Source organism: Triticum aestivum, chromosome 5D (assembly GCF_018294505.1).
Source record: "Triticum aestivum cultivar Chinese Spring chromosome 5D, IWGSC CS RefSeq v2.1, whole genome shotgun sequence".
In the NCBI taxonomy this organism is placed as follows: domain Eukaryota; kingdom Viridiplantae; phylum Streptophyta; class Magnoliopsida; order Poales; family Poaceae; genus Triticum; species Triticum aestivum.
The window spans coordinates 114,986,205-115,003,061 of NC_057808.1; positions in this window are offsets into that span (position 1 = coordinate 114,986,205).

Genomic DNA, 16,857 nt, shown 5'->3' on the forward strand with positions numbered 1-16,857 from the left:
GCTGTTTTGCAGAAAAAAAATAGCTATGGATAAAAAAATTCTAGATCTAACGTATAAATACATAGAACGAATAAATATACCTTTATAAGGTATAGAAAAGATGACTTCGGAGTGTGGAGACAACTTCCAAAAGTCCCGCCGGAGAGGAGAAATATATTTTTAGCTAGTCAAACCAAAATATTGATTTAACCCGCAATGTCTATATTTATAGGTGGAAAAGAGGTTTACGGGTTAAAGACTAGGCAATGTGGGACTAAACGTAGACGAAAAGACAAAAAGCGGAGCGCCTCGCATGGGCCTAAAGGCCTTAGCAGTTCGGCCGGCCGCGCGGCAGTTTTTTTTTTAGCAATTGAAAGAAAGAAAAGAAAGAAAAAAACTATAGAAAGAAATATGGGGAGGAATATGGCCGGCTGGGACTGGCTATTTAACAGAAAAAAAACAATGGGGCGCCAAAAGCTACTATACTGCGCATGAGGGCGACATATAGTCACAGAGTACGCGCATGTAGTTTTTTTTTAATAAATAGAGACAGGAAAGGAAAAACTGAATAAAGAAAATAAAAATAAAACTTTATATAGGCATATTATATATCAAAATTTGCAGAAAAAGATTTCCTACAGCATGAACATTTTTGTAAAGTCAAATAAAATCCACACAAATTTTAATAAATCAAACAGTGCTACTGCCTTAATAAAATCCAATAAAAATCATTTTAAAAATACCAAAATGATTTCAAATTTATTTTTCTCCAATTTTCTGATGTAGGGAATCATGTTACCCTATTTTCTGTATATTTTATTTTGGAGAAAAATAATTTGAATAAGACTCAAATAACTCCAAACTAAAATGATTTCCAAAAGGACTTTGAATTTGACCTTTGAAACTCCCAACTCATATTTCATATTTTTTTGAAGAAGTCATTTTATCTTCTCTCGTGAAAATCATTGAGTTGCATAAAGTTTCTGAAATGGGAAATATTTTCAAATGAAATTCAAATATTTTCAACACCCCTTGTCATTTAAATAAATGGAAGAAGTCATGTCATCTTCTCTCCAGGGTTTTGTGGTGAAAAGAATTTGAATTCATGGAGATCATAAAAGCAAAATGAAAGTTTGGGAAAGTCCTTTTATTCCCTCTCATTTAACTTTCAAAAGATTTCGAATTCCACTCACTTTCAGTCAATCAATCAAACAATCAATCCAATCTATCTGTTTATTATAACATTCCAAAATTTAGAATTTTGGGATGTTACAAACCTACCACCCTTAAAATGAATCTCGTCCTCGAGATTCGGAGAGGCTAGAAAGAAATAGGTTAGGTTTGGGGTCTCCTCAAAATCCATCGATCATCACCGGGGTCTGGGGTGCTACCACCCTTAGAAGCATTGTTACGGTTCCATCAAAACTCGTATACTCCATCCTTGTTGTTGACAGTGTCAGTCTTCTCAGATCTTCAGTATAATTCCTTCTCTGGGCTCTTCGGTGGTGGCATAACCTTTTCCTCAATTCTTCTGTCCTTTCATCTTGGTAAGGTTATTCCATGACTGGGTCTTCTTAGCTGACGGGTCAGGCGCCAATACTAAACAACTATCGACATCTCCTGGTGGTCAACAATTTATGGTTTCTCCTGCAGGAAATGGGTCTGGGTTGATCCTCACCGTATAACCTACGATTGGCAACAACTGCCGTGTACAAGGGAAACATTCTTATACCATTCTAAGGTTCAAGCAAGGTTTAATACCGTCGTCTCTCTACTATAGGTAGGTCACTCAGATTTACCATCCCATATAGCAAAGCGAACAATAAGAGTAAGTCGGTATGGTGATCAATCCATCCCGCACCCAAATCATTACCTTGTATATGGTTTAGCGAATCTCGCATTCTAACACTCGGTCATCCTCGCAAGCATTGCAGAATTTCTCTTGTCGACGAACCAAGTTCGGATAAATCCATGGATTCTGCAAGCCAAACAAACATCTATCGTTCCTTCACAACTCTCAGGTTTTGCGTAACTCCTATAAGATCGTCTGTCGATAAAATCGTAACTTCTTCCAGGGTTTTCCTTCAGCAAGAATGTGCTTGCTTCTTGGCAGGTCCTGGGGCCTGTGGGTTATGGCCCATCTCATCACTTGTAGTCCTTGAACTTATCATCGGGCAACTGATCCTTAATCCAACATCCAACTTCCTAGTATTTCTTAAATCCATCCAATTGTACTGTCTTCCTTCCTTCTATTGGCACCAAATTAGACATGATTACTCAGACTCATCATGGAATTTCCATTGATCCATATTTCCAACATCATACCTCCTTTATATCCAATAGTAATTCATCTCTTCATCCTCGGGAATATCCCACATACTGAGAAAAAAAACTTATACTTATGAAGTCCATACTCCACTTCGTGGAACATCATTATCCTTTCCAGGGTCAAGCGTCCTTACAGGGGAATATTGGCCATCTCTGCATGGCACTTCTTCAACTGGGAAACGTGAAACACATCATGAACTCCTGACAGTCCTTCGGGTGACTCCAGCTTGTTGGTCACTTCTCCCATACGCTCCAAAACTCGGTATGGTCCTACAAATCTCGGGGCTAACTTTCCCTTAACTCCAAATAGTTTAACTCCTCGCAGAGGGAACACACGAGGACATGCTCTGTCTCCAATTTCATAGACTACCTCCTTTACATCCAATAATACTCCATACCCTCATATTCTTGGGGTATCCAACATATCGAGATAAAACTCATACTTATTTTGTTTGAAATCCACTTCGTGGAATATCATTACCTTTTTCCAAGGGTCAAGTTTCCTCACAGGGTACTACCACCTTTAAAATGCACAATATTCCATAGACCATATTTCTCATATCCTCGAAAATGGTCAAAATCTTTCTTCATAGAGTAACAACTCATAAAATCCAAATCAATACCAATGATGCTAACTTTATTGATTCTCAAATTATTACAATCTCCTGCATTCCATTACATGCCTCAATCCGACACCTCACTAATAAAAGAAATGTCCACACTACTACTACTATATTTCTCGTTGCACTCAACTATTTGTCACAAGTCTCCGTCTCCTTGGGGCATTCTCTGGCAAAGTGCCCTGCTTCATCACAACGGAAACATATTACTTCTGACATATCTCGGGGTTTCCTTGTGATTATATAGCCTCCTGGGGTCCTCATCTTCCCTTTTGGGCAATCATTGTGGTAGTGTCCTGAATTTTTGCACCTGAAACATGTGATATGACTCAGGTCTCTCTTTGTAGAAATTGGGTTGTTCCTGGGATCCAATCTACTTCTCTTCCTGGACTTTTCCGTTCCAATCAGGGCTTCTATTTCCTGTGGGTCATACTCTACTTCCTCTGTCGGGAATTCTACTAAATCCCCATTCAGACAATTTTGGGAGATGTGTCCTTCTTCTCCACATGAATAGCATGACTTGGTGCAGGGTTTAATTGGTTCTTCTTTGGGTGTGTCCTCCACCTCTTCCTTCATCACAGATTCCTCTAAACTTTCCATGAGGGCTCTTTTCATTGCTTCTTTCTTCTGCTGGATGGTCCTTTGTACCATGGGGTAGATGTGACACTGAGCAGGGTAGTGGGTAGTCCCTTCACACAAGAAACAAGTGATCTGCCTAGTTGGGCATTCTTCAGCTGGGTGACTTCCTTCACAATTAGGGCATTCATCCTTGTGTTCCTTATGGTTGTGGCCTATTTCTCCACAAGGCTTGTATGCACAAGGTTTCTTCATATCCTTTCCATAAGGCTTCAATTTCTGGGACACAAGACGAGATCTTTGTAGAGTCCACTTAAATTCTTTCCAAGTGGTTACTCCTTGCCATCCATTGATGGTTTGGTACATCCTCCACCAAGTAGCAGCACCTCTTTCAAAACATTGAAGAGCATGCCGGGTCATATCCTTTCCGACTATAGGGTTATTCTTCATGTGATCCTCCATGTTCTGAATCCATCGGTCCGTCTCCAATTGACTCATCGGTCCAGAAAATACAAGCTCATCTCCATTCATCCTCTATTGGGTCCATGGGTTTGGGGTGAGATAAGAGAGATAGAGAGAGATACACACAATACAAACAATAGTTTTGAAAAGACAGATTTTTTTATTGTGGCTGTCGGAAAAACAACAAACAAATGACAGCTCACAAACGTCGCATCTAACGTAGGTATAACAGGGGTTTGGTCTTCTAAAGGTCAAAAAATCTTCAAAGTCGCCAAACTCTTGAAATCTTGTTCATGTCTCCGATGGCTTCTTCCAATCATGCTTGTCCTTCTCAAGTTCTTTTGCCAAATCATCTCTGTTGACACGAAGTCTCTCGTGACGTCCTTTATATTTCTGGAGTTGCGTTCCAAACTTCTGGTTTCAACATCCTTGACATGAACCATGATCCTACTGTCCTTCAGCTCCTGGCAAGTCTCCGTTATCTCGTGGTTTTGCTTTCCCAGCTTGGCTACTTTCAGTTTCTGGGTTCTGAGTTCTTCACGAAACACTTCTTTGTCAAAAACTTCTTGATGTAATACTCCAGATCCTGGTGATACACCGGTCTAAAGTTAAAACTTCATCTTGCTGATAGGTGCTCCATCAGCCTTCTACCATCCAATCCTTCCATGCATATGCATACTTAACTCAACACGGTGACAATATGATAAACGGGTAATAACACCATGGTCAGCCGTGTCTATGCCCATGTTACTGCCATGAGCTTTCATTCCATAACTGATATCTCCTGTCTTTGGGTTTCCTTGACAAAACTTTGAGTTTCTAACTCTCCATGTTTGGGTCTTTCTCCGATACACCTTGCTCTCGAGTATTGACAGCTTCCATAGTCTGCCAAGTTCCATAAGGGTAACCTTCCTAGGTCATACACATCTGGCAATTATTCAGAGCCTTCAAATTCTCCCAGTCTTCGGAATCTTCAACCGTTGTAGTTTCCATTATCATAATGCACGGTAAAATCCTCTTCATTCCGAATGGTCTTAGTTGTCCGATATCTTGTACTTCTTGGAGTGGTCTCATCAGTCGAATCTTCGAGTGGTCCAAAAGGGAAAAGGGTATGGTCTCACTAAAAGGGAATATTTGAATAAGACTCAGAAAAGGAGAGAGGTAAAAGATCTTTTTGAAAAGGAAAGTTTTAGAGAAAATCCTTCCTATGGGCTTGCCAGTTTCTAGGGTCACGTCCTACAGTCAACATGTGCTCTGATACCATCTTGTAGCGACCCGACCCGAATGGATCAAGTCTCTGTGCTTAAGTGTCATCCCTGGATCGGTATGCTGACACACACAGTACTCGAGGATTTATAACAGAGGTAAATCACATGTATAAAGTAACGTAAATACTATTACCTCAATCCAAATAGCGGAAGTAACAAGGTTGTGGATTCCCATCAACACCAACGGCAAAGTTGAGTGTAGAAATCGTAACCCTAACGTATCACTTACTCGTCGTAAGAATCCTGCAACATGAAACGTTGCAGCCCGAAAACGGGTCAGCACATGGAATATGCTGGCAAATTCACACCATAGAGAAATGATGAACAAAGGCTATCACTACATGCATATATGGCTGGTGGAAAAGCTCTATGGTTATAATGTTTTTGCGAAAAGCCAATTTTTCCCTACTTCAAAGGAATAAATTTTATTTAACTATCATGGTGGTTGTGAAACATTGAGATGGTTGACAGCATCTCAATCCCAATTAAGTATCATCATTAACCCAACAAATTAATTAAAGTAACATGATGAGATCAACGGGATAATCCAAGAACTAGATACTCAAGATGTCCATAACCGGGGACACGGCTAATCATGATTAGTTTGTACACTCTGCAGAGGTTTGCGCACTTTTCCCCACAAGACTCGATCGCCTCCGCTTGATTCTCGCACTGCATGATGTTTGAGAAACGGATGACCGAGACACAGTCTTTCAGGAACAATCACTCTTTACTCCGGGTGGACCGGTACACCTACTTTCCCCTACATCTGCTAGCCCACCTCTTCAAGAGATCATGTAACCTACTCAACTATGCTAGAGCCCATAATAGCTTGTGGCTGCACACGGAAGTTTCTAGCATGAATAATCTTATGATCCCTTTGAGCCTGGGTGGCGGTCCTTATACAAACAGACAACACTGGATTCTCCAGGTGCCTCAATCCACCCAGATGTGAGTTTTAGTTGCCACCTTAGGTAAACCATTATTAACAATCTCACATCTGTCATGAAGATCTCTCAAAACCAATCCACGTCTACGAGCATAGCATGTCAATATAATAGCAACGTAGAAGTAACTCCCAAGGGTTTGATAAGAAAACAGGTAATAGGTACTACCTCAACTACTTCCCAATACCCACATGTTAAATCAGATCCTAATCATGCAATTGTTTGAGGGTTGAATCTAATGCATAAAAAACTAGGTATAAAAGGGGTATGATCAAAGTGTGAACTTGCCTGCAATGTTGATGAAGATGATTCGCACTCAATACTCTGGATAGATCTACTCGTCACACTCCGGTCAATCTATCGTAAGCAAGCAATGGTAACCACACATAAGCAATCACTCAAAAGATCAAAAAGAACGAGGAAGACACTTCGGAAAACATCAAAACCAAGCAAATAACTCTTGCAACATAAAACAATTTCTAACAGTACCAAAATTATATGAATTTGGCCTTATCAGAAAGTTTAGGTCAAGAGCTTCGCTTTGCAAAAAGAATCAACTCAAACGGAGTTACGGAACTTAAGTTATGAACAAAAGAAGTTTGAATATGAATTTGAACAAATTTCGAAATTTGGAAATTTCAAAAAGTTGACGTGACAGGTTAGCTGGATAGGTGAAAACAAGACGAAACTATAGGCGCTGGTTTCATCTAATTTGGATGAACGAGTAAAAAGTTATGGCTATTTGAAAAATCAGGGCCAAGCTATTTTGCAGAAGAAGAAAATAGCTATGGATAAAAGAATTCTAGATCTAACGTATAAATACATAGAACGAATAAATATACCTTTATAAGTATAGAAAAGACGACTTCGGAGTGTGGAGATAACTTCCAAAAGTCTCGCCGGAGAGGAGAAATATATTTTTAGCTAGTCAAACCAAAATATTGATTTAATCCACAATTTCTATATTTATAGGTGAAAAAAAGGTTTAGGGGTTAAAGACTTGGCAATGTGGGACTAAACATAGACGAAAAGACAAAAATGGAAGCGCCTCGCATGGGCCTAAAGGCCTTAGCGGTTCGGCCGGCCGCGCGGCAGTTTTTTTTTAGCAATTGAAAAGAAAGAAAAGAAAGAAAAAAAAACTATAGAAAAGAAATATGGGGAGGAATATGGCCGGCTGGGCCTGGCCTATTTAACAGAAAAAAAACAATGGTGCGCCAAAAGCTAATATACTGCGCATGAGGGCGACATATAGTCACAGAGTACGCGCATGTAGTTTTTTTTATAAATAGAGACAGGAAAGGAAAAGCTGAATAAAGAAAATAAAAATAAAACTTTATATAGGCATATTATATATAAAAATTTGCAGAAAAAGATTTCCTACAGCATGAACATTTTTGTAAAGTCAAATAAAATCCACACAAATTTTAATAAATCAAACAGTGCTACTGCCTTAATAAAATCCAATAAAAATCATTTAAAAATACCAAAATGATTTCAAATTTATTTTTCTCCAATTTTCTGATGTAGGGAATCATGTTACCCTATTTTCTGTATATTTTTATTTTGGAGAAAAATAATTTGAATAAGACTCAAATAACTCCAAACTAAAATGATTTCCAAAAGGACTTTGAATTTGACCTTTGAAACTCCCAACTCATATTTCATATTTTTTTTGAAGAAGTCATTTTATCTTCTCTCGTGAAAATCATTGAGTTGCATAAAGTTTCTGACATGTGAAATATTTTCAAATGAAATTCAAATATTTTCAACACCCCTTGTCATTTAAATAAATGGAAGAAGTCATGTCATCTTCTCTCCAGGGTTTTGTGGTGAAAAGAATTTGAATTCATGGAGATCATAAAAGCAAAATGAAAGTTTGGGAAAGTCCTTTTATTCCCTCTCATTTAACTTTCAAAAGATTTCGAATTCCACTCACTTTCAGTCAATCAATCAAACAATCAATCCAATCTATCTGTTTATTATAACATTCCAAAATTTAGAATTTTGGGATGTTACACTCCGGTAAACGGGAGTTGCATAATCTCATAGTCATAGGAACATCTATAAGTCATGAAGAAAGCAATAGCAGAATACTAAACGATCGTGTGCTAAGCTAACGGACTGGGTCAAGTCAATCACATCATTCTCCTAATGATGTGATCCCGTTAATCAAATGACAACTGATGTCAATGTCTAGGAAACATAACCATCTTTGATCAACGAGCTAGTCAAGTCGAGGCATACTAGTGACACTCTGTTTGTCTATGTATTCACACAAGTATTATGTTTCCGGTTAATACAATTCTAGCATGAATAATAAACATTTATCATGATATAAGGAAATAAATAATAACTTTATTATTGCCTCTAGGGCATATTTCCTTCAGTCTCCCACTTGTACTAGAGTCAATAATCTAGATTACACAGTAATGATTCTAACACCCATGGAGCCTTGGTGCTAATCATGTTTTGCTCGTGGAAGAGGCTTAGTCAACGGGTCTGCAATATTCAGATCCGTATGTATCTTGCAAATTTCTATGTCTCCCACCTGGACTAGATCCCGGATGGAGTTGAAGCATCTCTTGATGTGCTTGGTTCTCTTGTGAAATCTGGATTCCTTTGCCAAGGCAATTGCACCAGTATTGTCATAAAAGATTTTCATTGGACCCGATGCACTAGGTATGACACCTAGATCGGATATGAACTCCTTCATCCAGACTCCTTCATTTGCTGCTTCCGAAGCAGCTATGTACTCCGCTTCACACGTAGATCCCGCCACAATGCTTTGTTTAGAGCTCAACCAACTGACAGCTCCACCGTTCAATGTAAACACGTATCCGATTTGCGATTTAGAATCGTCCGTATCAGTGTCAAAGCTTGCATCGACGTAACCATTTACGACTAGCTCTTTGTCACCTCCATAAACGAGAAACATATCCTTAGTCCTTTTCAGGTATTTCAGGATGTTCTTGACCGCTATCCAGTGATCCACTCCTGGATTACTTTGGTACCTCCATGCTAAACTTATAGCAAGGCACACATCAGGTCTGGTACACAGCATTGCATACATAATAGAGCATATGGCTGAAGCATAGGGAACATCTTTCATCTTCTCTCTATCTTCTGAAGTGGTCGGGCATTGAATCTTACTCAACTTCACACCTTGTAACACAGGCAAACACCCTTTCTTTGCTTGATCCACTTTGAACTTCTTCAAAACTTTGTCAAGGTATGTGCTTTGTGGAAGTCCAATTAAGCGTCTTGATCTATCTCTATAGATCTTGATGCCCAATATATAAGCAGCTTCACCGAGGTCCTTCATTGAAAAACTCTTATTCAAGTATCCCTTTATGCTATCCAGAAATTCTATATCATTTCCAATCAGCAATATGTCATCCACATATAATATCAGAAATGCTACAGAGCTCCCACTCACTTTCTTGTAAATACAGGCTTCTCCAAAAGTCTGTATAAAACCAAATGCTTTGATCACACTATCAAAGCGTTTATTCCAACTCCGAGAGGCTTGCACCAGTCCATAAATGGATCGCTAGAGCTTGCACACTTCGTTAGCTCCCTTTGGATCGACAAAACCTTCCGGTTGCATCATATACAACTCTTCTTCTAGAAATCCATTCAGGAATGCAGTTTTGACATCCATTTGCCAAATTTCATAATCATAAAATGCGGCAATTGCTAACATAATTCGGACAGACTTAAGCATCGCTACAGGTGAGAAAGTCTCATCGTAGTCAACTCCTTGAACTTGTCGAAAACCTTTTGCAACAAGTCGAGCTTTATAAACAGTAGCATTACCGTCAGCGTCAGTCTTCTTCTTGAAGATCCATTTATTCTCAATGGCTTACCGATCATCAGGCAAGTCAACCAAAGTCCACACTTTGTTCTCATACATGGATCCCATCTCAGATTTCATGGCCTCAAGCCATTTTGCGGAATCTGGGCTCACCATCACTTCTTCATAGTTCGTAGGTTCGTCATGGTCTAGTAACATAACCTCCAGAACAGGATTACCGTACCACTCTGGTGCGGATCTTACTCTGGTTGACCTACGAGGTTCAGTAACAACTTGATCTGAAGTTTCATGATCATCACCATTAACTTCCTCACTAATTGGTGTAGGTGTCACAGGAACCGGTTTCTGTGATGAACTACTTTCCAATAAGGGAGCAGGTACAGTTACCTCATCAAGTTCTACTTTCCTCCCACTCACTTCTTTTGAGAGAAACTCATTCTCTAGAAAGGATCCAAATTTAGCAACAAAAGTCTTGCCTTCAGATCTGTGATAGAAGGTGTACCCAACAGTTTCCTTTGGGTATCCTATGAAGACACATTTCTCCTATTTGGGTTCGAGCTTATCAGGTTGAAGCTTTTTCACATAAGCATCGCAGCCCCAAACTTTAAGAAACGACAACTTTGGTTTCTTGCCAAACCACAGTTCATAAGGCGTCGTCTCAACGGATTTCGATCGTGCCCTATTTAACGTGAATGCAGCCGTCTCTAAAGCATAACCCCAAAACGATAGCGCTAAATCAGTAAGAGACATCTTAGATCGCACCATATCTAGTAAAGTACGATTACGACGTTCGGACACACCATTACGCTGTGGTGTTTCGGGTGGCGTGAGTTGCGAAACTATTCCGCATTGTTTCAAATGAAGACCAAACTCGTAACTCAAATATTCTCCTCCACGATCAGATCGTAGAAACTTTATTTTCTTGTTACGATGATTTTCAACTTCACTCTAAAATTCTTTGAACTTTTCAAATGTTCTAGACTTATGTTTCATTAAGTAGATATACCCATATCTGCTTAAATCATCTATGAAGGTGAGAAAATAACGATACCCGCCGCGAGCCTCAACATTCATCGGTCCACATACATCTGTATGTATGATTTTCAACAAATCTGTTGCTCGCTCCATAGTTCCGGAGAACGGCGTTTTAGTCATCTTGCCCATGAGGCACGGTTCGCAAGTACCAAGTGATTCATAATCATGTGGTTCCAAAAGTCCATCAGTATGGAGTTTCTTCATGCACTTTACAGCAATATGACCTAAACGGCAGTGCCACAAATAAGTTGCACTATCATTATCAACTCTGCATCTTTTGGCTTCGATATTATGAATATGTGTATCACTACTATCGAGATTCAACAAAAATAGACCACTCTTCAAGGGTGCATGACCATAAAAGATATTACTCATATAAATAGAACAACCATTATTCTCTAATTTAAATGAATAACCGTCTCGCATCAAATAAGATCCAGATATAATGTTCATGCTCAACGGTGGCACCAAATAACAATTATTCAGGTCTAAAACTAATCCCGAAGGTAGATGTAGAGGTAGCGTGCCGACCGCGATCACATCTACTTTGGAACCATTTCCCACGCGCATCGTCACCTCATCCTTAGCCAATCTTCGCTTAATCCGTAGTCCTTGTTTCGAGTTGCAAATATTAGCAACAGAACCGGTATCAAATACCCAGGTGCTACTGCGAGCATTAGTAAGGTACACATCAATAACATGTATATCACATATACCTTTGTTCACCTTGCCATCCTTCTTATCCGCCAAATACTTGGGGCAGTTTCGCTTCCAGTGACCAGTCTGTTTGCAGTAGAAGCACTCAGTCTCAGGCTTAGGTCCAGACTTGGGTTTCTTCTCCTGAGCAGCAACTTGTTTGCTATTCTTCTTGAAGTTCCCCTTCTTCTTACCTTTGCCCTTTTTCTTGAAACTGGTGGTCTTGTTGACCATCAACACTTGATGCTCCTTCTTGATTTCTACCTCCGCAGCCTTTAGCATTGCGAAGAGCTCGGGAATCGTCTTATCCATCCCTTGCATGTTATAGTTCATCACGAAGCTCTTGTAGCTTGGTGGCAGTGATTGAAGAATTCTGTCAATGACGCTATCATCCGGAAGATTAACTCCCAGTTGAATCAAGTGATTGTTATAACTAGACATTCTGAGTATATGCTCACTGACAGAACTATTCTCTTCCATCTTACAGCTGTAGAACTTATTGGAGACTTCATATCTCTCAATCCGGGCATTTGCTTAAAATATTAACTTCAACTCCTGGAACATCTCATATGATCCATGACGTTCAAAACGTCGCTGAAGTCCCGGTTCTAAGCCATAAAGCATGGCACACTGAACTATCGAGTAGTCATCAGCTTTGCTCTGCCAGACGTTCATAACATCTGGTGTTGCTCCTGCAGCAGGTCTGGCACCTAGCGGTGCTTCCAGGATGTAATTCTTTTGTGCAGCAATGAGGATAATCCTCAAGTTACGGACCCAGTCCGTGTAATTGCTACCATCATCTTTCAACTTTGCTTTCTCAAGGAACGCATTAAAATTCAACGGAACAACAGCACGGGCCATCTATCTACAATCAACATAGACAAGCAAAATACTATCAGGTACTAAGTTCATGATAAATTCAAGTTCAATTAATTATATTACTTAAGAACTCCCACTTAGATAGACATCCCTCTAATCCTCTAAGTGATCACGTGATCCAAATCAACTAAACCATGTCCGATCATCACGTGAGATGGAGTAGTTTCAATGGTGAACATCACTATGTTGATCATATCTACTATATGATTCACGCTCGACCTTTCGGTCTCAGTGTTCCGAGGCCATATCTGCATATGCTAGGCTCGTCAAGTTTAACCTGAGTATTCCGCGTGTGCAACTGTTTTGCACCCGTTGTATTTGAACGTAGAGCCTATCACACCCGATCATCACGTGGTGTCTCAGCACGAAGAACTTTCGCAGAGGTGCATACTCAGGGAGAACACTTATACCTTGATAATTTAGTGAGAGATCATCCTATAATGCTACCGTGAATCAAAGCAAGATAAGATGCATAAAAGATAAACATCACATGCAATCAATATAAGTGATATGATATGGCCATCATCATCTTGTGCTTGTGATCTCCATCTCTGAAGCACCGTCATGATCACCATCGTCACCGGCGCGACACCTTGATCTCCATCGTAGCATCGTTGTCGTCTCACCAACTTACGACGACTATCGCTACCGCTTAGTGATAAAGTAAAGCATTACAGGGCGATTGCATTGCATACAATAAAGCGACAACCATATGGCTCCTGCCAGTTGCCGATAACTCGGTTACAAAACATGATCATCTCATACAATAAAATATAGCATCATGCCTTGAACATATCACATCACAACATGCCCTGCAAAAACAAGTTAGACGTCCTCTACTTTGTTGTTGCAAGTTTTACGTGGCTGCTACAGGCTGAGCAAGAACCGTTCTTACCTACGCATCAAAACCATAACGATAGTTTGTCAAGTTAGTGATGTTTTAACCTTCTCAAGGACTGGGCGTAGCCACACTCGGTTCAACTAAAGTTGGACAAACTGACACCCGCCAGCCACCTGTGTGCAAAGCACGTCGGTACAACCAGTCTCGCGTAAGCGTACGCGTAATGTCGGTCCCGGCCGCTTCATCCAAGAATACCGCCGAACCAGAGTATGACATGCTGGTAAGCAGTATGACTTATATCGCCCACAACTCACTTGTGTTCTACTCGTGCATATAACATCTACGCATAAAACCAGGCTCAGATGCCACTGTTGGGGAACGTAGTAATTTCAAAAAAATTCCTACGCACACGCAAGATCATGGTGATGCATACCAACGAGAGGGGAGAGTGTGTCCACGTACCCTCGTAGACCAAAAGCGGAAGCGTTAGCACAACGCGGTTGATGTAGTCGTACGTCTTCATGATCCGACCGATCAAGTACCGAACGCACGGCACCTCCGAGTTCAGCACACGTTCAACTCGATGACGTCCCTCGAACTCCGATCCAGCCGAGCTTTGAGGGAGTGTTCCGTCAGCACGACGGCGTGGTGACGATGATGATTTTCTACCGACGCAGAGCTTCGCCTAAGCATTGCTACGATATTATCGAGGTGGACTATGGTGGAGGGGGGCACCGCACATGGCTAAGAGATCAATGATCAATTGTTGTGTCTATGGGGTGCCCCCTGGCCACGTATATAAAGGAGTGGAGGAGGGGGAGAGGGCCGGCCCCTATGGCGCACCCTGGAGGAGTCCTACTCCCACCGGGAGTAGGATTCCTCCCCTTCCAAGTTGTAGGAGTAGGAGACAAGGAAGGGGAAGAGGGAAGAGAAGGAAGGAGGGGGCGCCGCCGCTCCCCCTAGTCCAATTCGGACTAGTCATTGGGGGGTTGCGCGGCCTGCCTCTCTCTCTCCCCTAAAGCCCAATAAGGCCCATATACTTCTTCGCCCGTATTCCCGTAACTCCCCGGTACTCCGAAAAATACCCGAACCACTCGGAACCTTTCCGATGTCCGAATATTGTCATCCAATATATCGATCTTTACGTCTCGACCATTTCAAGACTCCTCGTCATGTCCCCGATATCATCCGGGACTCCGAACTACCTTCGGTACATCAAAACACATAAACTCATAATATAACCGTCATCAAACTTTAAGCGTGCGGACCCTACGGGTTCGAGAACTATGTAGACATGACCGAGACACGTCTCCGGTCAATAACCAATAGCGGAACCTGGATGCTCATATTGGCTCCCACATATTCTACGAAGATCTTTATCGGTCAGACCGCATAACAACATACGTTGTTCCCTTTGTCATCGGTATGTTACTTGCCCGAGATTCGATCGTCGGTATCTCAATACCTAGTTGAATCTCGTTACCGGCAAGTCTCTTTACTCGTTCTGTAATACATCATCCCGCAACTAACTCATTAGTTGCAATGCTTGCAAGGCTTATAGTGATGTGCATTACCGAGTGGGCCCAAAGATACCTCTCCAACAATCGGAGTGGCAAATCCTAATCTCAAAATACGCCAACCCAACAAGTACCTTCGGAGACACCTGTAGAGCACCTTTATAATCACCCAGTTACGTTGTGACGTTTGGTAGCACACAAAGTGTTCCTCCGATAAACGGGAGTTGCATAATCTCATAGTCATAGGAACATCTATAAGTCATGAAGAAAGCAATAGCAGAATACTAAACGATCGTGTGCTAAGCTAACGGAATGGGTCAAGTCAATCACATCATTCTCCTAATGATGTGATCCCGTTAATCAAATGACAACTCATGTCAATGGCTAGGAAACATAACCATCTTTGATCAACGAGCTAGTCAAGTAGAGGCATACTAGTGACACTCTGTTTGTCTATGTATTCACACAAGTATTATGTTTCTGGTTAATACAATTCTAGCATGAATAATAAACATTTATCATGATATAAGGAAATAAATAATAACTTTATTATTACCTCTAGGGCATATTTCCTTCACAAACTTGGGCTTCTTCACTTGAGCAACAACTTGCTTGCCGTTCTTCTTGAAGTTCCCTTTCTTTCCCTTTGCCCTTTTCTCGAAACTAGTGGTCTTGTTAATCATCAACACTTGATGCTCTTTCTTGATTTCTACCTTCATCGATTTCATCATCATGAAAAGCTCGGGAATCGTTTTCGTCATCCCTTGCATACTATAGTTCATCACGAAGTTCTACTAACTTGGTGATGGTGACTAGAGAATTCTATCAATCACTATTTTATCTGGAAGATTAACTCCCACTTGATTCAAGCGATTGTAGTACCCAGACAATCTAAGCACATGCTCACTGCTTGAGCTATTCTCCTCCATCTTTTAGCTATAGAACTTGTTGGAGACTTCACATCTCTCAACTCGGGTATTTGCTTGAAATATTAACTTCAACTCCTGGAACATCTCATATGGTCCATGACATTCAAAACGTCTTTGAAGTCCTGATTCTAAGCCGTTAAGCATGGTGCACTAAACTATCAAGTAGTCATCATATTGAGCTAGCCAAACGTTCATAACGTCTGCATCTGCTCCTGCAATAGGTTTGTCACCTAGCGGTGCATCAAGGACATAATTCTTCTGTGCAGCAATGAGGATAAACCTCAGATCACAGACCCATTCCGCATCATTGCTACAATTATCTTTCAACATAGTTTTCTCTAGGAACATATTAAAATAAAACAGGGGAGCTAAACGCGAGCTATTGATCTACAACATAGATATGCTAATATTACCAGGACTAAGTTCATGATAAATTTAAGTTCAATTAATCATATTACTTAAGAACTCCCACTTAGATAGACATCTCTTTAATCATCTAAGTGATCACGTGATCCAAATCAACTAAACCATGTCCGATCATCACGTGAGATGGAGTAGTTTTCAATGGTGAACATCACTATGTTGATCATATCTACTATATGATTCGCGCTCGACCTTTCAGTCTCAGTGTTCCGAGGCCATATCCGCATATGCTAGGCTCGTCAAGTTTAACCTGAGTATTCCGCGTGTGCAAAACTGTCTTGCACCCGTTGTATTTGAACGTAGACCCTATCACACCCGATCATCACGTGGTGTCTCAGCACGAAGAACTTTCGCAACGGTGCATACTCAGGGAGAACACTTATACCTTGAAATTTAGTGAGAGATCATCTTATAATGCTACCGTCGTTCTAAGCAAAATAAGTTGCATAAAAGATAAACATCACATGCAATCAATATAAGTGATATGATATGGCCATCATCATCTTGTGCTTGTGATCTCCATCTCCGAAGCACCATCATGAT